This window comes from Saccoglossus kowalevskii, chromosome 5 (genome assembly GCF_978046115.1).
Source record: "Saccoglossus kowalevskii chromosome 5, keSacKowa6.1, whole genome shotgun sequence".
NCBI lineage: Eukaryota > Metazoa > Hemichordata > Enteropneusta > Harrimaniidae > Saccoglossus > Saccoglossus kowalevskii.
In genome coordinates this window covers 17,636,582-17,660,975 of record NC_140645.1, presented here as the reverse complement: position 1 = coordinate 17,660,975, position 24,394 = coordinate 17,636,582, and the positions used below count along the sequence as shown (strand labels likewise).

At 33.4% G+C, this 24,394-nt stretch overlaps 1 pseudogene; it reads left to right on the top strand.

The window, feature by feature from the left end:
• The first annotated feature begins 3,846 nt into the window (after window positions 1-3,846).
• LOC146745826 (uncharacterized) lies at window positions 3,847-21,362 on the top strand (annotated as a pseudogene).
• Window positions 21,363-24,394: the final 3,032 nt, after the last annotated feature.

The following is a 24,394-nucleotide window of genomic DNA, read 5'->3' as shown; positions in this document are numbered from 1 at the left end:
CATGATGATATCTTTAATTTTCTAATTTTGGTGAATATTTTTGTCATTTTTGGTAAAAAGTGATATTTTCTTCTTGTTAAAAACCACAATCATTTATGGTGAAAAATGATATTTTTGAATTCTTGTTTAAAACAGCAAGTCCCATTGCAATGATACTATGCACATTGTTCATTTTCCAATATATCTTCTGTTCTTTAATTGAAATGTGCATTGCTAACAGCCGAGAGGCTGCTTGTTTTATTTAATATTAAGGGCCATGGACTAGACTAGTCCAAATGGATTATTTCCTTGGTCCCCACCAGTATTATACAATTTTGTCCCGTACATGAACATGTAAATATTTTGTTTGTATACTGGTGAAATAAATAAATATAAATATAAATCTAGAACCAGTGATCATATTCAGACAAAACTCGCCAATCGGATAGTATGGGACAAACGAAAGGTTTTGTTACAAATCTGTGCATATTTAATCAGGAAAATTTGCATTATAATACATTCTTCTGGTGCTAATATCTCAAAACAAAATCGTCACATACAACCCAGAACACTGAAAAATATATTTCTAATAACCGGATGAAATCACAGATAATTTAAGGCACTTATATAAGATCTAACTAGTTGTTGGTGTCAATCTGTGCATAATTAATTCACTTTAACTTATAACTTTTTTGTATGAATAAATTCTTATTCCAATTGTACCTTGATAACTAATCTTAATATTTAAGTAGTAGATATGCAGTAATCGTATGTCAACAAGCTATTCTGACATCTGCATTAGGAACATATATATTGCATGTTTTATATTATATATTTACTTCTCAAGAAAGCTGGCACAAAATAAAATGTTGGAGTATATTTCTGTACGGTATAAATTAAGGTTTATTGTACATTTCTTTTTATTCACAGGATAAATGCAGTACACCAACTAACTAAGGAGTTGCAATGAAGACCGGATTGGTGGAAATTTGTCAGATACTGACCCTCCTGAACCTTGCATACATGCAACCTGATATTATTGTTTTGTTTTACAAATGTGTGTTTAATATTAACTTGAATAAATGATTTTCTCAAATGATACATTTTAGGTGTTTGTTTTGTTTCCCCGTCTGCTTCACGAATAGTTCAATAATTTATAAAACATGATGTTCAAAAGTGCCCTCAATAAATGTCTACTAATATTAATTATAAATAAATGGAAGTTCAAAAGTATCCTATTTACATTCAAAAGTATACTCGTAATATCTTACAGTTGTGTAATAGAAGATTTAAATAAATGTCTACTAATATTAACTATAAATAAATGGAAGTTCAAAAGTATCCTATTTACATTCAAAAGTATACTCGTAATATCTTACAGTTGTGTAATAGAAGATTTCAATAAATGTCTACTGATATTAATTATAAATAAATGGAAGTTCAAAAGTATCCTATTTACGTTCAAAAGTATACTCGTAATATCGTAATGTTATGTATTAGAAGATTTCAATGAATGTCTACTAATATTAATTATAAATAAATGGAAGTTCAAAAGTATCCTATTTACGTTCAAAAGCATGCTCGTAATATCGTAATGTTATGTATTAGAAGATTTCAATAAATGTCTACTAATATTAATTATAAATAAATGGAAGTTCACAAGTATCCTAATTACGTTCAAAAGTATACTCGTAATATCGTAATGTTATGTATTAGAAGATTTCAATAATTGTCTACTAATATTAATTATAAATAAATGGAAGTTCACAAGTATCCTATTTACGTTCAAAAGTATACTCGTAATATCGTAATGTTATGTATTAGAAGATTTCAATAATTGTCTACTAATATTAATTATAAATAAATGGAAGTTCAAAAGTATCCTATTTACATTCAAAAGTATACTCGTAATATCTTAGTTAGGTAAGAGAAGATTTCAATAAATGTCTACTAATATTAATTATAAATAAATGGAAGTTCAAAAGTATCCTATTTACGTTCAAAAGCATACTCGTAATATCGTAATGTTATGTATTAGAAGATTTCAATAATTGTCTACTAATATTAATTATAAATAAATGGAAGTTCTCAAGTATCCTATTTACGTTCAAAAGTATACTCGTAATATCGTAATGTTATGTATTAGAAGATTTCAATAATTGTCTACTAATATTAATTATAAATAAATGGAAGTTCAAAAGTATCTATTTACATTCAAAAGTATACTCGTAATATCTTAGTTAGGTAAGAGAAGATTTCAATAAATGTCTACTAATATTAATTATAAATAAATGGAAATACAAAAGTATCCTATTTACATTCAAAAGTATACTCGTAATATCTTACAGTTGTGTAATAGAAGATTTCAATAAATGTCTACTAATATTAATTATAAATAAATGGAAGTTCAAAAGTATACTCATAATATCGTAATGTTATGCATTAGAAGATTTCAATAAATGTCTACTAATATTAATTATAAATAAATGGAACTTTAAAAGTATCCTATTTACGTTCAAAAGTGTACTCGTAATATCGTAATGTTATGTAATAGAAGATTTCAATAAATGTCTACTAATATTAATTATAAATAAATGGAAGTTCAAAAGTATCCTATTTACATTCAAAAGTATACTCGTAATATCTTACAGATGTGTAATAGAATATTTCAATAAATGTCTACTACTATTAATTATAAATAAATGGAAGTTCAAAAGTATCCTATTTACATTCAAAAGTATACTCGTAATATCGTAATGTTATGTATTAGAAGATTTCAATAAATGTCTACTAATATTAATTATAAATAAATGTAAGTTCAAAAGTATCCTATTTACATTCAAAAGTATATTGGTAATATCTTACATTTATGTAATAGAAGATTTCAATAAATGTCTACTAATATTAGTCATAAATAAGTTTACATTGAAATTCTTATTTTTCAACGAAGTTCTAAAACCTCGTAATATCGCAAGTTTAGCAAATCTTAGAAAGGGTATTGAGACCAGAAATAAAAATCTTGTACTGAAGCTCAAAAAATTACAGTTGTACCAGATATGTCAAAACTCAAGATTGTTCTAGTTATCTCATTGATATACTTAAAATAAAATTTTCAGATATGTTTTTCATGCATAGTTTATCTCTAGAAAATGGGGGAAACATTTATCATTCACCATTTTTCATGAAAATAAACAATCATTAGTATTCTAATTTGCATATTCAGATAATTACCACTAGTAATATGGATGCAGACTGCATCAATGTATGTGCCTATCATATTTCGTCCAAATCTGTCGAGTTGTTGAGATAATCCACATTTAGTAATGTGCAAATGAGGCAATTTACATATGCAAATTATCTCTAAAAGTAGGGGCCATAGAAATGATGTCAATGTATATCCCTACCAAATTTAGTTCAAATCTGTTGAGTGTTGATGAATGAATCCAAACTTAGTGAAAAAATGCAAATTGGCTAATTTACATATGTAAATTACCCAATAGTAATATTGTCTGCAAATAACATCAATGAGCACCCGTATCAAATTTGGTTCAAATCCGTTGAGTTTTCATGAGATAATCCCAATTTACTTAAAGAATGAATATGGAAATTGTCTATTTTACATATTTAACATTAACAGATTTTGTATAAGTATTCATATTTCTTTTCAAATGTCTTCAAATTTCATTTATCTTCTTTTTAGACAACCTCAGAAAGTGAAGTTTATGTGTAAAACGCCTGCATTTGTGGTGAGCAGGCAGAAACATGAATTAAATATGCTATCAGACAGTACCTATGCAGTACCACCTAAGCTTCTGTTCATTGGGACATGGGACCCTTTTGAACGCAAGGACCCTTTGAACTCCTAACACTCGTGACGTGTCTGCTACGCCACATTGGTGTCTCTCATAGATTTTAGCCAGTCAAGTTCAGTCAAGTACCGCATCGTACGTTCAGGAACAGTCACGGTCAAGAATACGAACTTTCGAAAGTAAGACTTTTTTTAATACTTATATCCATGGGCCACTTGATTCATGAAGGGGGTATACGTATACGAGTATAAATACGTTATTTATTCACACGAAATTCGTACGACCACTGACTTTTAAACTTTGAGTTGTTCCTCCTAATATTTACTGTCAAGATTGTCATTGCGGCAAATTATTATACGATACACACACTGTGACAGCAAAACAGCAAAAGGGGATTTTACTCGTTCTATTAAGGTGTGTTTATCAATATATCTTAGAAAAAGAAGGTCTACGATGTACCGAAGTGAAGTGCAAAATGTGTTATAGAAAAGAAAATCAGTTGCAGCACATAAAATGGCCATCTTTTATTTCGGTATTCAATGTATATTAGTAGTAAGCGTTAGGGTAATTACGAACTCCATGACGGAATTGTGATCACAAAAAACGCAACGACTATTTTCATTTCAACTTTCACATTTTAATAGATTTAACTTGAAATTAATCTCTTTCATAATCAGTGACTTTCTTTTTCACTGCCCAGAATAGGATTTGTCGCTCGAATCCAGGGTTGTCAATTATTAAATTCATTCATTTGTCAGGGACATAATAGAGTGCATAGAGTACAATGGTTATCCCTGGGCGTTGGCCAAGCTGCCAAGCCCAGAGAGCAAAACAAATGAACTCAGGAATATGAGTGTGTGTCTGAGTGTGTCACGTGATCCAAATTGATAGATCACATGACTCAAAATACTTTTATGATAGGACAGTGATTCAATACACATAAGCTTTTCGAAATATATTGAATAAAAATGCATTGAATAAAAATACATTGAATAAAAATACATTGAATAAAAATACATTGAATAAAAATACATTGAATAAAAAATACATTGAATAAAAATACATTGAATAAAAATACATTGAATAAAAAATACAATTGTGGTGAAATGCTCTATACGCTGATTTGTCGCAGGTGATAATGTTTTACGAATTATATTAATACACGTGGTGCCATACACTGTCAGCTGCCCATATATCACAAACTTGCTAAAAGCGACACGGATATTGTTTTAAAGATCACGCTTGTTGATAGCAATGTGAAGATACGCTTTATATTGTTTCAATACAAGCGTCACCCGCGAGAATCCTGACAACGCCCATATGACATATTCATTCAATTATGTGAAGTTCAAGCCGTGGTCGGCGGTCAGGTTTGTGTGAACACTCATTTGTGTGAGCCCTATTCACATAGACATCGTTGCAAAGGCCTTTGAGTTCTCATCCACCTTGAAATACATTGATCCTTTGATAGGTCAATTATAGAGCAATGCATATCTTTGTGCAGCTTAACATATATATCTTCAGTTATGGGGGGGGGGGTGCTCTCAGGCTGTGTCAAATGTAGTTGTTTTATTCAATTTGCAATAACCAACACATAATCTTTGTTCCATCTCGTTTGCCCACCAATACACCAGGGCAGAGTTAGAGAATTAATCTCTTCCATAATTCCCATTTTTAATACGCCACTTACCTCATTACTTACCCCTTTTCGCTCATTACATTAATACAGATTAACTCTTATTTGGACATCGTGTAAATGTACAAATCGCTGTACCACTAAATAAGTAAGTGAGACATTCACTCAGTATTTTTATTCTGGGTTTCTAATCTCAACACGGCTTGCTGCATCGTCCTTACCATGAATTTCAGCAACGGTTCTGAATCTACAACCTTTTTAAATCACACATTCTCCCTATTTTTATTATCTCATTTACATAATTTGAGCATACTAAAACGATATATATATTTCGTCCCTTGTGAACTTTTACTTTTCGATATTGTCCCTTGACAAATGTTGTAGGATAAACAGAACTTTGTTATTATGTCAGATGTTATACCCATTATCAAGTTGCCACCCATAGTTATATCACGGTTATGTGTTATGTGGTGCATTTATCATGTTATGTGGTGCATCTATCATGTTATGTGGTGCATTTATCATGTTATGTGGTGCATTTATCATGTTATGTGGTGCATTTATCATGTTATGTAGTGCATTTACCATGTTATGTAGTGCATTTATCATGTTATGTAGTGCATTTACCCTCAAGGCCTTTGAGTTCTCATCCTCCTTGAAATACATTGACCCTTTGATAGGTCAATTTTAGAGCAATGCATATCTTTGTGCAGCTTAACATATACATCTTTAGATATGGGGGGGGGGTGCTCTCAGGCTGTGTCAAATGTAATTGTTTTATTCAATTTGCAATAACCAACACAGAATCTTTGCTCCATATCGTTTGCCCACCAATACACCAGAGCAGAATTAAAAAGAATTAATCTTACCTCTTTTCGCTCATTACATTAATACAGATTAACTCTTATTTGGAAATCTGTAAATTTACAAATCGTGTGTACCACTAAATAAGTAAGTGAGACATTCACTCAGTATTTTTATTCCGGGTTTCTAATCTCAACATGTTCGCGGCTTGCTGCATCGGTCCTTACCATGAATTTCAGTAACTGTTCTGAATCTAGTACTTTTTTAAAGCACACATTCTCCCTATTTTTATTATCTCATTTACAGAATTTGAGCATACTAAAACGATATATATATATTTCATCCCTTGTGAAATTTTACTTTTCGAAATTGAACTTTGTTATTATGTCAGATGTTTCACCCATTATTAAGTTGCCACCCATAGTTAAATCACGGGTAATTTTACCATGTTATGTAGTGCATTTACCATGTTATGTAGTGCATTTACCATGTTATGTAGTGCATTTACCATGTTATGTAGTGCATTTATCATGTTATGTGGTGCATTTATCATGTTATGTGGTGCATTTATCATGTTATGTAGTGCATCTATCATGTTATGTAGTGCATTTATCATGTTATGTAGTGCATCTATCATGTTATGTGGTGCATTTATCATGTTATGTGGTGCATCTATCATATTATGTAGTGCATTTATCATGTTATGTGGTGCATTTATCATGTTATGTAGTGCATTTATCATATTATGTAGTGCATTTATCATGTTATGTAGTGCATCTATCATGTTATGTAGTGCATTTATCATGTTATGTAGTGCATCTATCATGTTATGTAGTGCATCTATCATGTTATGTAGTGCATTTATCATGTTATGTAGTGCATCTATCATGTTATGTGGTGCATTTATCATGTTATGTAGTGCATTTACCATGTTATGTAGTGCATCTATCATGTTATGTAGTGCATTTATCATGTTATGTAGTGCATCTATCATGTTATGTAGTGCATTTATCATGTTATGTAGTGCATTTACCATGTTATGTAGTGCATCTATCATGTTATGTAGTGCATTTATCATGTTATGTAGTGCATCTATCATGTTATGTAGTGCATTTATCATGTTATGTAGTGCATTTACCATGTTATGTGGTGCATTTACCATGTTATGTGGTGCATTTATCATATTATGTAGTGCATTTACCATGTTATGTAGTGCATTTATCATGTTATGTAGTGCATTTATCATGTTATGTAGTGCATTTACCATGTTATGTAGTGCATTTATCATGTTATGTAGTGCATTTACCATGTTATGTGGTGCATTTACTATGTTATGTGGTGCATTTATCATATTATGTAGTGCATTTACCATGTTATGTAGTGCATTTATCATGTTATGTAGTGCATTTATCATGTTAGGTAGTGCATTTACCATGTTATGTGGTGCATTTATCATGTTATGTAGTGCATCTATCATATTATGTGGTGCATTTATCATGTTATGTAGTGAATTTATCATATTATGTAGTGCATTTATCATATTATGTGGTGCATTTATCATGTTATGTGGTGCATTTATCATGTTATGTAGAGCATTTATCATGTTATGTAGTGCATTTACCTTGTTATGTAGTGCATTTATCATGTTATGTGGTGCATTTATCATATTATGTAGTGCATTTATCATGTTATGTGGTTCATTTATCATATTATGTGGTGCATCTATCATATTATGTGGTGCATTTATCATATTATGTGGTGCATTTATCATGTTATGTGGTGCATTTATCATGTTATGTGGTGCATTTATCATGTTATGTAGTGCATCTATCATATTATGTAGTGCATTTATCATGTTATGTAGTGCATTTATCATGTTATGTAGTGCATCTATCATATTATGTAGTGCATCTATCATATTATGTAGTGCATTTATCATGTTATGTAACGCATTTCCCATGTTATGTAGTGCATTTATCATGTTATGTAGTGCATTTATCATGTTATGTAACGCATTTCCCATGTTATGTAGTGCATTTATCATGTTATGTGGTGCATTTATCATGTTATGTAATAAATTTATCATGTTATGTGGTGCATTTATCATGTTATGTCGTGCATTTACCTTGTTATGTAGTGCATTTACCTTGTTATGTAGTGCATTTACCTTGTTATGTAATACATTTATCATATTATGTAGTGCATTTATTATGTTACATATTTCATTTACCTTGTTATGTAGTGCATCAAATCAAACACCGAACGATCTCAGGAAACAATTACGGGCCTAGAATATCAGTACGACTTGTCAGTCACTTGCCAGTAGTTATGGTTCACAATAATTACTGAAAAAAGGTTAATTATTCACTGGGGTTTAATTTTGCTTATATCACTGGAAACTGCGCTAAATTACAACCCAGTGACTATGTAAAATTGAGCATAGAACACATTATCTAAATGATAAAACCGTGAATTTAGAATCCAATTAATATGCCTGAAATTCTAAATCAGTGAAATTTAAATCCATTGAAAATTAGTCATTTTACAGTCAGCCTGATACAATATTTACAATAATGGTATATTGGTTACAATAAATATCAATTTGTATACATGTCTTTCTCGGGCCAAGCTAAACTAGCAACTTCTGAACTTATTTTTTGTTTTATTTCAAATAAATATTTTAGTTTAGTTAGATTTTAAGTAGCGGGGGCGTGAAATCCCGCTTGATCGCGAAATAATTGCCAAACAAAAAAGAAATCGCTTTGCCAGTCTAGGACTTCATTGTATGGCCTCCACATAAATGCAGTTGACCATAACTAGCAGTGTCGCGCATCACACCACCGATGATTGAACATCAGACAACTAATAAAATAGTACTAAATAATTAGTCCCCGTTCGGACGAAGTCCGAAAACGGGGACTTATAATTCGGTCTCCGTGCGTCCGTGCCTCCGTGCGTCAGTGCGTCCTTGCGTCCGTCCGGAGTCATATCTCAGAATCCCTTGGACCGATCCCGTTTATTCTTTGCATGTGCCTAGTACTTTATGTGCGACATATGCACATGCAATGGTTTAGCGATTCGATTCGAAATGGCCGACTGGCTGCTATCTTTGTCAGTTTTCATTCAAACTTGGTACATAGATTATACATGTTTGGATACATGTCCATGACGATTTATTTCGCAATTGGATCAAAGATGGTCGACTGGCAGGCATCTTGGATGTGCTCTGTCAATTTTCATTCAAATTTGGCACATACTTGTACTTTATACATGTTAGGATGCATGTCCATGACAATTTGTTTCAAAATCCAGTCAAGGATGGCCGATTGACAACTATCTGACTTTTTGGCCTTACTACTATATTTCCACAATTTATGTACCATTTTCATTTGTATTTGGCACATACATCATACATATCAGTGTGTTTCATAATCAGATCAAAGATGGCCGAATAACGGCTGTTTTTATTTTTGGCTATATTACTACTACACGGAACACATGTTTTGATGTAAATAAACAATCTGTTGTATACGCCACTTGGAACTCAAGTTTCAAGGACACGCTCGAGACAATCCCTCCGCTTTAATATGACGAGCACAAAGAGAACTTTCAAAAATTTAACGGGGACTGTGTAATTTTCAATGACTTGTTTACTAGTTGTTTGAGATTGAATCCAGCTGAAGGCCGAGGCATGTAAACTTGTTTTATTCGTCTTTTTCAGCGACAATGGGGTGAGTGGGGTGAATACATTCATCATGGATTCGCCTTTCGGAACGGCGTTCCACGCCATTGTCGCTGAAAAGACGAACGTTACACGTACTCCAAAGAAGTATGTGTTGTTGGATAAAAGCTATAGAAGATATGAGTCCCATAAAACATCTATGCATATGACTTTCACAACGACTCATTCGCGTACATATATCATTTGCATTGCGAACAAGTCGTCTATTTCCCATGTTTAGAACATATCATTCACATAATTAGTATAGCTGTCGAAACCTGGCATGATTGTTAGTTTTATTTAGTTCACTAACACGTTTGAGGTTGTTTGGACACGTTAGTGTACTGAGACACGACATGCATGAACTTATAGAATGACACAATTATTATTAGTTTTGTTTTTATAATAACATTTCATTTAAAAATATTATTTGTTTTATTTATTATTCACTAATCGTTTTTGTCGCAGTTTTCTCTCTGGCGAGAGTTTAAAGCGGGAGGGTCGTCACCTGCGCACGCGCGGGAATTGAGTCCCAAGCGACGATAACAACACACGCTTATAACGCAAAGGCTCATGGGTAAACGCTTGTTTGTGAACAATGACACGCTATGGCCATCTGACGCATGCGCAGGTGACGACTCTCCCACTTTAATGAAAATATCATCGATAGGAGATAGTTTCTATGATATGATATGAGAAAATAGTGTACTTTCACCGACTATTACTTCCCATGCCATTTGTCGATAAAATCCTAATATCTAAAAAACAACAAATTGAAGGACACCAAATGTTTCAGATATAAATAAAATACCATCACAAAGACTAACAACCGACACAAGAATAGCGATGGACCCCCAGCTTACTGAGAGTATATAGGTTGCATAATGCACACGGATATTACAGCACACTTTCACCGTGACGGTGGCCGTATTTCATAACTTTGTTTCTTTAGTATAGACACGGTTAACCGTGGTGTAGTAGAGTGAAAATAGAGAAAGAAAGTAATAGATTTAATTGATCTAACAGATTGTAAAATGTTAGCTCAATCTTTGGTTGGAAAAGGAAATCTTGTGCTGTACAATTTTAATCAGAATCGTGCGAAATCAATCCAACCTATATATTCATGAAAGCCCTGATTTTACCCTAAATAAATAAAATCCATATTATAGCAGGCGCAATGACCCCAGTTGATCACGTGATTACAGTAAATAAATCCGTTATCAAGACTTTGAATCAGTATTGTGACGAAAATTAAATAGGGGTATTAAAATTGTGTCCATCGAAAATTGTAGAATTAAACACTAGAAAAATAAGTCAGAGCGATTTTTGTAACTTTTCTGGTTTGTTGACACTTCTAAATTTGTGTTTTACTGCAAATCATTTATGCCAATTAAAGTAATTTTTGAACAAGGATGACAACGGATGTTAGATTCAATCAAACTTTAGTTCCAAACCGTTCCTAATTAAAAGTTGTTTTGAATTTTACTTTTTTTCCTTACTGAGTCTAGAAAATAATGTGATGAATAAACATAGAGCTTATTAATCAATAAATGAACAAATATGTCTGTATGGCATCACGCTTTGCCGACACTACCACCACGGAAACACCGACAGCGCCCTATGGCCAGGGATGGTGGACCACAAACATGGACGATTATACTCCCCGCTTCCAATAGAACGTTATTACCAACATCCCTTACGTTTGTGGTCAACCACCCCCAGCATCAAACACCGCAGGGTACCGCCAAAACCAACCTGATGCCAAACAGAACTTCGAAGTTTTCTAAAAATAAATCTGGTTAAAAAAATGAATAAATAAACAAACAACTTGGCAAACAAACTCATATCTGTCTATTTTTCTCTCAATAATAATTGTTTAATCGTTTTTTTAACGAGCTGCGTGAGATAATTGACCTAATTGTAGCAAGGATATTATTCCATATTTTCGCACCTGAGTATGTCATCGAAAACTGACCAAAAGTTGTACGGATATATTCAACAAAAAGATTTTGATTGTGGAGTTGTCTGGTTTGATATGAATGATGGATAAGTTTGAAATAGTCATTAATATTATGGGCAGAATAATGATGGATTAAGTCATGGATTAAAGTACAGGTGGCTAATTTGTGCATGTTATAGATATCAAGGATGTTTAACGTTTTGAATAAAGGGGCCGAGTGTTCAGTGAACGAACTAAACGTCATTGCGCGATCTAACATTTTCTGGGTCATATAAATGGCATTTAAGTGTGAGTGATATGTATTACCCCAAAACTCCGGACCATAAGTAATATTCGGCTGTATAAAGATATTTGGATTGCACCTAGAGAAATCACTGAAAAAATACCAAGATTAAAATATCCAAATACACACAGAATAAACCCACAGGTACACAGCCGCTAAGTAGTAAACAAAAGACCACATGTTAGTCTCACCTTTGACCAAGCTGATCACGCAAGGCAAGGCGAGGGATATGAACGGTCGTTGGTTGATTAGTGGCGTGAGACCTTAAGAGAATAATTAAGGTTTAATAAAGTGCTTGCTGATCTTGTATAAGATGGAATATCATTAGGCGAGTAACTTCCCATGCCAAATAAATTCCCCAAATTTAAACACTGGGAGTTATTCATCAAAATCTACCACTTGGTGGAGCCCTATTCCCAGACAATTAGTCGTAGAAATTGACAACATACACACTCAGAATAACATCAAATTATATGGTAGGCAATGAATATGAGCCTGATTATTAGATGCAGTAATGTAATGTATAATGTTCTCATTCACTACATACAAGGACACACCAACATTTGGCATGATTAGTAATTTTAATTAATTTCTAAAAATAATACATAAAAATATGACTATTAAAAGTAGTTTATCACTATAATCATGAAAAAAATCTATTGAATCAAAAGTCTCCATTCATCAGCTCATTATTTCTCCAATTGATAAAATGATGGACCTGTGATGGGCAACCTTGAATATACCAAAACACAATAGTGGTTTGACTTATCATGGCCATACATGGAATTTGCTCTACATAAAGAGCTTAATCAATTCTTATGTGAAAACAAGTAGTTCAAGGAAACCATTTTATGATTTAGAAAAAAATAAAAATAAAAATATACCAACCAGAAAAGTGTCTAGATATAAAATACTCGTATTACACATCCCTGATCAAATTAAATCCAAATCAACAGCATTTCTGATTAATTTGGAAGGGGGGGGGTTACAAGCACTGTTCAATAATAAACTCAAGATGGGATTAATTAGCAAACTATTCAAACAAATTCTGTGAAAAGAGCAATAATTGTGAAATTGAAAGAGTTGTATTATTTGGCCAATATACTGACAGTATGCAACTCTCTTGTCAGTGACAAGATGTACAACACAATTTTGAGATATATTTGAATATTTGGGAGTTTGACCTCATTAAACTTTGAATAGGGTAAATTAGTAATGATCGCACTACAAATTGTTAAGATTGTCTGCCATAATGTGAAAATAATGTGAAAATAAGACAAAAAAAGCATTTTTCTCAAAATTCCTAGAGACATTGAAATTAGTGGTGACATGAATAATTCATAGATGTATGAATACAATTTTTTGACCAGTTTTATAAAAAACATTCATATTTAATAACCACAGCCCTACCTAAATCAAATTAATAAGATTAGGGCGAAAAATATGCCGAATTACAAATTTTCAAATTCTTCAACCAAGATATAAGAGATTGACAGCAATGTGTGAAACGCAAAATATGACATTTCTGGATACAAAATTACTCCCTTGTGTCTAAATAGTTGAATACAAAGCAAGAAAAGTGGTAAAATACACAACCTCATAATTATCAGATCTATACAAGGTCAGGAGAGGTCAAAACTTATAATAATTAGGTCAAAGTAAGCTTTGGTTATGTAAGATGAGATCTGCCAAACATGGCTAAATTCCAGTGAATAGAGCCATAATTATGGTCAAAACAACGACCTCAGGTCCGAGGCAAACTTTCCCTTCAGGGCTCATGCCACTAATTGAATTTCCATAGACGACATTTGTTAACATATGACGAGATTGCTATAAGCAAGCTTTGCTGTCTAAAGAAATAATACAGAACTACAACTCGTAGTTAAATTCTGATATAACTGTGCAAGAAGTTGTGAATTCAGTTAATCAATTAAAAACAAAAAATCCACTTGTGGAGATGGAATAGCTAATGAGATGCTGAAATTAAAAAAATCATCATTTAATGTTTGTTACAACTATTTAATCTAATTTTGATATCTGACAGCCTTCCAGAGAGCTGGGAATCTACATTGCTAGTACCAATTCACGAAAGTGGTGTTAAATCAGACCCAAATAATTATAAGACTATTGCCATTTCCAGTTGTTTATCAAAATTGTTCACTAGCATTCTAAACAAAAGACTAGTATCCTTTCTAGAAAACAATAACTTGCTGACACAACTGCAGTTTGATTTTAGAAAACCAAGGAGAACTACTGATGCTGTATTTCTTCTTTAAACTGCAATTGATAAAGCATTATACCGTAGTGATAAAAATAAACCAAAGCAATTATACTGCTGCTTCATTGATTTCAAAATAACATTTGACAATGTGTGGAGTGACAGTTAGTTTCTTAAAATGCAAAATTTGGAAGTCAATGGTAATTGTCTATGTACACCAATATTAATTACAAAATCAAATTACCATCTGCCATTACTGAGGGGTTTTCTTCTAATTGTAGGGTTAAGCAGGGATGTAACATGATTTAGTCATTATGTCAGAGACAGCAGATGGTTTACAAAATTGTTTAAACAAATTTCAAGTTTATTGTACAAATTGGCATCTCAATGTCAATATGACAACAACAAAAGTTATGGTTTTTACTAAAAGCAAACATCTTTTAAAGAAACATAACTTTGTGTTGAATAACCATCTTATTACAGCTGTCAAGGAATTTTGTTATCTTGGAATTATTTTCAGTTAAAATGGCAAATTCAAACTCAACCAGTCAATGCTTAAAAATAAAGCTATGAAGGTAGTATTTTCAATTCGGCAATTTGTACTGAGCCATAAAATGAAATTTAGGCTTGTGAATTATCAAATGATGCCAACAACTTGGAACAGGTGTGTAATCAGTTCTATCGTTTTGTTTTGGGTGTCAGCAAAGTGACCCCAACCATAGGCAACAGGGATGAATTAGGCAGTATTCCTATTAGATTGAAGGCCTCAATTTCACAAATTAAATACTGGTATAGACTGAGCACTTTGTCTGGTAACAATATCCTTAACGCTGCTTTAAATGAAGCGGTAAAATCACAGTCAACATGGATTAAGCATGTAGACAATATATTAGGGGAACATGATGTCAGCAATATTGAAGAAAAATTTAGTGTGAGTAACAGTAATCAATTGTTCAAAGTAATTAAATTAAAACTGACAAATGATTATATGTTATCTTGGAAACATCAATTAACAAAAGCAAATAGTAAGAATGGTGAAAGGAATAAATTGAGGACTTAATGTTTATATAAAGAAAATTTTGAGTTTGAAAATTATCTGAAAAATATAAATAATTTCAACCTTCGAAAAATGTTAAGTAAATTTAGACCCAGTGATCACAATATAGAGATTGAACTAGGGAGAAGGAACAAACCAAACATTTTGTTATATGACAGAACATGTAAAAGATGCAATATAAGCTCTTTTGATGATGAGAAGCATTTTATCCTTAAATGTCCTTCCTTTAAAAGTGAAAGGAAAATAATTTTTGAAGATTGTGATCTCAAGTCGAATTTACCAGACGATATTTTTCTTGAGGTAATGAAAAAAAGCTCTTTCACTATACCTTAAAGATACTATCTATAAATCCCCTGTTTAAAAGTTGCGAAAATAGTGAAGTTTTTATTTTAATATTTCTTTAGTCTTTATTTTTTAAGTTTTATTGTTTGTTTTTATTACATTTGTTTATTCTTGTCTTGTTATTCTCTTTACCTTAGTAAATCCTCTGATGGTTTAGTTGTGTAATAAAGTTGTTATTATTATTATATAAAAATGATAAACACAGTTGAACACGTGGCTCAAAAATGGGAAATGAACATGCCAGTAATCAACCACATAAAAAAAAACATGTTGGCCAGCTCAAACTCTTGCAAATCTCAGGTAAACAAGACACACCTACTGTGTTTGGATTGCACCTAGAGAAATCACTGGAAAAACACCAAAATTAGAACATCCAAATACACACAGAATAAACTCAAAGGTACACAGCCGCAAAGTAGTAAACAAAGAACCACATGTTGGTCTCACCTTTGACCCCTGTGATCACGCCCTCAAACAGGGAGCACCTGAGAAAAAAAATAGTCATTGATTCTTACAAGGCATTTCAATTGAGGGATATTAGCGGTCATTGGTTGATTAGTGGCATGTGACCTGGTAGGAACTGTCAGAAAATAAATATCTTAACCCAAAGCTAGGAATAAATTGTTTAAAACAGAAGAATTGAGTGTTTTTTTTTCAGCTCTGATTTCTGATTTTTCTCCCTGACTAAAACTACCAGTTATACATGTTTCCGCCCTATTTATGGGTACGGAAAGGTAATTCAGTTGTTCAATTCTGACTAATTAATTGGCCATAATAATCATGTGTGTACAGTCAAAACTTCTCTTTCAAGATGTGTAAAATCTGAATGTAAATAAATTGAAACCCGGCCCCTTTTTCCCTGTAATTTATTATTTCCAATATGTATGCTATCATTGTGATTAAAACGGTGAATGACTTTTGATTTGACTGGAAAAAGTATTCATGTGCTTTCACCAAATTTTTATTTTACATTTATAGAAAAGTGACATTGGGAAAATGAACATCAAGAGGACCAAGACGTATAACGTGCTTACTTTAGTGTTACTCTGTGTGGCAGTTTATATATTGAAACATATATGGACTTCGTAAGTTTACTTTAACAGCTTCCTCAGATCCGAGAGGTTTATTTATTCTCAATAGTGTTGTATAAATAAATGTATTTGATTTTGTGAGAAAAAGTGGTATAATGAATTTACAATATGTAACATATTAACTGGTGTAACCATGGAGTGTCGATGGTTTTCTGAAATGCAACTGAATTTTAGTACATGCTTACCCGTTACAGTGATGATAACTTTCAACAAATTTCGTATTGTGATATCTTTTGAAAAACAAACTACTTCAGAATGCAGATGGGGAGTGCGGTAATATTTATTGCAAATGTCAATATGTAATCATTTTTTTTAGATCTGTTAGTCCAGCTCACAGTTGATTTATGATCGTTAAGATAAAATAATTGTAATTATAAATGTGAATGTCTTTCACTTATCACATTGTTTATATTTTTGTAGCTCCAGTGAAAGAAAAATTCCAATCGAACATCAAAATGAAATTCCAATCGAACATCAAAGAGAAATTCCAATCGAAAATCAAAGAGAAATTCCAATCGAACATCAAAGAGAAAATTCAATCAAACGTCAAATAAAAATCTTTCTCGATTGTGGAGCTAATATGGCATCGTACTGCTGTTCAGAGAAATATACCCTAACGGAAAGGAATATGAAATATATTCCTTCGAAATTGATGACAGATTAAAACCATACTTTGCTGCATATAAACATCAAAGTGGCATTAAAGTTAATATTCCATTGGGTGTCGCTGCAAAAAATGGTAAGTGGTACTCACCGACTCACTCAGTCGCTCGCTCAGTCGTTCGCACAATCGCGTACATACTCACACTCACTCGATCGTCTCACGTGAACCCGATTGCCACACATGCACTCAATCGCCACTCGCCACTCGCCCTGTAATTCGCCACTCATCCAACGAATTAACTCAATCAACAAATTGTCAATCACTCAAAATACACAATTTGCAGGTGGATTCACTGCCTACTTAGAAGGAGCCTGGTATCCAGAAAAAGTGAACAACAAAAAGGACATGCAGTGGGGTGGTGGCACCTTGTTCGTAAAAGATGAAGAAAAAAATGCAGAAGATGGAGGATATCGAAAACTATCCCATCGTGTGACTGTGCCTACTGTTGACCTATCTCAGTGGATTCAGAAGAACACAAGAAAAGAAGATTACGTAATTCTTAAATTGGATGTTGAAGGCGCTGAATTTGAAATACTCGAGAAAATGTTGAAAGATCACACGTTTGAGTGGATTGATAAGTAAGTGCAAATTAATGCATATTACTCGAAAGGTCTAATTTTGAACCGTTACTTACGACACCCATTACAAAATATTACCTATTATATATCAACAATATACAATTAATAATTTCCCAAAGAAATTTCCCAATGCAACACACATGTTAAAAACAACAATTGTGGGAATATGAATCATATTGACAAAGACATTACTGACAACACTCCTTGGTTGCAAGCCCCCCAAAAAACAATACGAGTCTCAGTTCAATTGAGTTGACGTATTTACTTGAACATTACGCACCTGTGAAAATCCACTTTACTTACAGCGGGGGAGTCGTCCCCTGCGCATGCGTCAGATGGCCATAGTGTGTCATTTTTGTACAAACAAGCGTCTACGTATGAGCCTTTGGGGGGGGCATTGATTGATCTATATATATTTTTCTTGCGAGGCACAGTGAAAACATGCATAGACACAATGAGACATTGGCCTTTGTCTTACAATCTCTAACACGCACGCGTACGCACGATAAATATCATGAATACAAAAAATTGTCACAAACATTACATCATATTACACTTTTTTTGCAAAAAATAACGCCACATAGTATATGGTGTGAACAAATTAATACAGGGTATCCGCTGTTTCCATTTGAATACCTACCATTTTCTCACACAATAACCATAAACATCTCTATGTATATGATATTAATATTTCCTGTAAACAATGAGTGATTATATGTCGCTGTAGCGAATCTCAATTGCATTTTTGTTTGTGAATTGATTCAATAACTTATGTTAGCATGGTTTGCCACTGTTTTAATTCTAATTGCTGTTTGTCTTGCCACTGTAATTTTCAGATTTTATGGAGAATACCACGCTTCACAGCCAACTGGATTCGACCTGGAAGCAAGGAAAAGGATAGATAAACAATTAAAAGATATAGGAGTAAAGCAAATTACATGGGCTGGAGAAGAAAAATCGTTTTCCGATTTCGATGAATTGTACAAGTTACAGGTAATCACCATTGAATTATAACCACATCCACAAAATTGGAATTAATCAAACTTTAAATGTTATGTTCTTAAATATTCAATGAATGTTGAACCAGAACGTTATTTAATTGAGCTATTTATACCATTATATGTCGTTTATTTTCAATATTTTATTTTTCTCACACTCTCCACATTTAACTCAGGGAGAAGACAATGTTCCTGGTGCAGTTGGCGAAATAAACAACAAGTGTCCTACGATGAATGAAAAAACCCTTGTCTCGATTGTTGTGGAGATCGGTATGAATCTAAAGGCAGCAATTCTTCTTGTGGAAACATTGAAAGCTTATGCGAAAGACGTGCCACTGACTCTATTTGTATATGGCGACTTTGTTGAAGAGCACCCAGAGCTAATCAAGGAATGGAGCTTACATTACGAGATTGGTATTCGAGGAAGTAGTCCAATGCCAAACGGACTATGGGAATTGCAGAACAACAATCTCCTTCGCTTATCCATCGTGAGTGCCATGACGAGACTTATGGAGCTCAAACTGGTAGCAAAATATGTTCTACCAACTGGATTTAATGAGAACGTAATTTCCGTTACTAATGACAGAAATCTTCGACCAGTCGATTCAACTATTCGTTTTCCACCTAAAGATTGTGAGTATTGAAAATGGTTGTTTTCATATTTAATTAAAACCGCATATAACAGTGAGCAAAATCAACGTACAATATTCAGTGTTTCAAGGTCGCATGAATTCTATGTTTTTATTTATGTATTTATTATTCATGATTATAATCAAATAAATTAAAATGGTTAATTGCAGTTACGTATTTTCTGATACAAATGTTTTGTAAACTTTATGATTTGTGAACATACATATTTAATAACGTCGCTCGGTATCATGTACATATAAACTGGTTGGTATGTGAGTGCGCGGATGTATTATGCTCGGGGTATATTGGCTACATATGTATGCATGTATATCAAATCATTTTCTTATAAATGCAGTCTTGTATTGTGATTGAGGCCCTCTATAGTTGCGATCAGTTTCTTTATTTCTCCTTCGTTTCTTGACGCTGAGGATGCTATTTCGAAAGTCATGGTTAATGATTGACCTGTTCAAATGTAGTCTATTGACAGCTGCCTGATGTGTTATGCGGTATCAAAATAGTCCTATGACTTGTTTTCAAACGCAGTTCACTGTGTGTCTCCCATTTTGATATTTTTGGCGGACAGGTTTTGGATCTGATTTGTGCCATTGTTTGCAAACAATTGTGGTTCCTGGGTTTTGATATGCTAATTCTTGATCTGTTTAATGTTATATGGTCAAAATGGTTTCACGTCATGTATTGTTAAACTTGTGTATTAAATAATTGTATTATGTATATGGTGCACCAAAGATCCACTGTCACACTGACCGAGGGTTAATTAGAACAACTGGGTTAATCAGATAACTAATAATAGTTGTCTGAGATTAGAATGACCTGGATTTCAGTCTCAATGGAGAGAATGTTTTGAAATCTGATAGGATTTTTGCAATATGCAGTGTTTACTGCATAGAACGGTGTTTTTCTTGTCTTCATTATAACAATTTCCATCTTCTGTTGCAGAAAATCTTCTGACATACAGTTCATACTTTGAGTACAGAGATGTTGAGAGAATACCGAAGGCATTGGCTGTTATCCACAATGCACTGGCTGATAAAGGAGGCATTTTGAGTTTAGATTCTGATTTCCCGGATAGCTATATCGTGTCAACGTTTCTGTTGGACTACCTATATCTAATATCAGATCACACGATAGTCGGTTTACGGGAATGTCTTGCTGGTATTAGCAATCATAATTAGTAAACAGAGTATATTTGCGTAATTTGAGATTATCATCTTCCCATCACGTTGTGATGTATGCCTACCATGTAATGGCGAATGCATAACACGCTGTGGGGAATGTATGTAATAATAATAATGATAATAATAATGATGATAATGATACTACTACTACTACTAATAAATTTATTGCATCTTTAGAAATACACTATTTTCTATTGGTATATTGCGAGAAAATGAAAAACAAAACAAAAAAACAATAGTCATTTTGTATATACTCTCCTACATATTTGATAATATTTTTATCTGTGCTTTACAATAAATAAATGTATGATTTTTTGGAGATTGGTTTGTATTTCAATAAAAAAGTTTACTGTCGAAATTGTTTTTCCAACGGACAGATATTATGGCCATGAAAAAGTGTAGTTTATCTTCTATTTCTTGAAGTGAGCATTGGCCAAACATTTTTAAAAGGTGTTTTGGGATTAGTAAGTCTCTCCTGTTGAATAGCTACGTTATGTAAACCTGAAAAATTGCGTGTTTTTATTTTTGGAACTTAACATCTACGTCATGTGCGTACGTACCCCACTGACAGCAATATGATTGTCTTTCTCCGTGGTTCATTGCATTCTGCTACCTTCTAAGTAGGGGCCATTGTTATGACTGTCCAATCGAATTAGCCACTGAACTAACAATGATTTTGAACTACGACCGATCCATGAAAAAAGCTTATGTTTACGAGGGATGAGACTTCAGGACACCCTTGGATACTGATTGGGGAGATTCCACAGCTCGTGCTTGGTGACATGAACGGAGAGATCTCATGTCGGACGAATCTCCTTCGCCATTGATTCACTCCTTTACCTGAACTCTCGTCACCTTGTGGACTAACAAACAGCATCATGTCAGTCGTGGATCGGATCTATTGTACATTAAGAATAGATCCACTAAGCGTTGAATACTGGACTATTCGTATCTCTTCAATACATATACCCTTACCGCCCGGTAACGATGCCTGTACGTACCTCCAGCATACCCAGTGGATTACATATGCGCTGCGATGTTGAAAAAAACGTAATTTTTACGCAATAGTTTTGCCATTTTGTTTCTAGTCTATTCATGACAAACTGATTTTTGAATAAATTGTGTATGTGTGTGAAATATAATGTTAGGTCCCTGGTAAAATGATGGATACTTGTTATTGGGGTAGATTATCTTTATTTTCCAAAAATCTCCTATTTGGTTATGTTGTGTGATTTTGGTGTCAATTAATCACCGTAAAACTCTGACTGCTTCCGAGCTGACCTGAATGCTAATTATTCATGTCACCGGAATAAGGGACTATTTACCAAGTAAATAAATCGAAGCGACCATGGAATAGGGAAGAACAATGGTGTCCTCTCGCCTCTCCTACTACCAGGAATCGCACGTGAGGGCGCCCTTCTTTCAAAGGAGTATATTTGTCTCATTACCGATTACTTCGTGCTGGGTTTTAACATCCGGTCCACAACGAGTGCATTTTTTGAACACGTACATCTGTCCCACACACGGTATGTCTAGCTGTGTAGATATCTCGAACGTATCCAACAACCGTGTTTACATCGCCATCTTTAAAGTGACCTGACTCGTAGGTCACGCGACAACCTAATTGTGTTTATAATTGGTTGAAATATGAATAGATATCGCGTTATTATTAAAGGCCTCAATTTCACAAATTAAATACTGATATAGACTGAGCACTTTGTCTGGCAAAACAAATCCGTATGGCTGCTTAGGGGAACATGATGTCAGCAAAATTGAAGAAAATTTAGTGTGAGTAACAGTAATAAATTGTCAAAAGTAATTAAATTAAACATGACAAATGATTATATATTGTCTTGGAAAAATCAATTTACAAAAGCAAATAGTAAGTGAAAGGAATAAATTGGGGACATTAAATCTTGAGTTTTGAAAATTATCTGAAAAATATAAATAATTTCAACCTTCGAAAAATGTTAAGTAAATTTAGACTCAGTGACCACGAACTAGAGATTGAATCAGGGAGAATGAACAAACCAAACATTTTGTTAGATGACAGAACATGTAACAGATGTAACATAAATTCTCCTGATGATGAGAAGCATTTTATCCTTAAATGTCCTTTCTTTAAAGCTAAAAGGAAAAGACTTTTGGAGGACTGTGATCTCAAGTCTAATTTACCAGATGATATTTTTCTTGAGGTAATGAAAAATGCAAAAGCCCTTTCACTATACCCTAAAGATACTATCTAAAAATCTCCTTATTAAAAGTTGCGAGAATGTTGAAGTTATTATCTTGATATTTTTTTCAGTTTTACTGTTTGTTTATTTATTTATTTATTTATTTTTGTGAGATCTAATGACTAATCTCGTTGTTCCACTAGATAAGAAATGATATCGTAAACAAACGTGGCACGCATTACTTCGATAGAAAACGCCGCGTTGTCAGTCTGTTGGATTGGTTGTCTGAGCCTCAGCTGACGGTTTGGATGAATAAAGCTGGATTGTCTGTAATGAACTAACGAATATCAAGAACTATGGGCCACATGTTATCATAAGGACATGACTTACGCACGTTTGGTTTACAATACATTGCAGTATTATTTATAATTGACAACTTGCACTTTAAATTAAAGGGAGGTGGTCGTCCCGCAGCGCGTGTTCGGATTTCACGTAAATAATGTATTTTCCACGCGTTGTATACGTCGCTGTGAGTTCCACATCGAACAGGACACGACACGACGACCACCGCCCTTTAAGGTAGACAATATAAACATATTACAGAAATGTTACAAAAAGATTCTTTACTAATTGTGGTCAGTAGTGATAATTTTGCAATTTTATAAAGCAACAGTGAAAAAAACAAACACATAGAAAGAACAAACAATTACACAGTGGTGGGAAGGAGGGTCGTGGTTTCTACTGACGAGTGCAATACCGACACGAGTTTTGAACAATGTCACGTCTTGACCTCAATTTACAATGTCTTGTACATCTTACTGAGCTTACAATTTCATGTATACACCGAACAAAAGACCTCGTGACGTGTCTGCTACGCCACATCATAGATTTTAGCCAGTCAAGTTCAGTCAAGTACCGCATCGCACGTTCAGGAACAGTCACGGTCAAGAATACGAACTTTCGAAAGTAAGACTTTTTTTAATACTTATATCCATGGGCCACTTGATTCACGAAGGGGGTATACGTATACGAGTATAAATACGTTATTTATTCACACGAAATTCGTACGACCACTGACTTTTAAACTTTGAGTTGTTCCTCTTAATATTTACTGTCAAGATTGTCATTGCGGCAAATTATTATACGATACACACACTGTGACAGCAAAACAGCAAAAGGGGATTTTACTCGTTCTATTAAGGTGTGTTTATCAATATATCTTAGAAAGAGAAGGTCTACGATGTACCGAAGTGA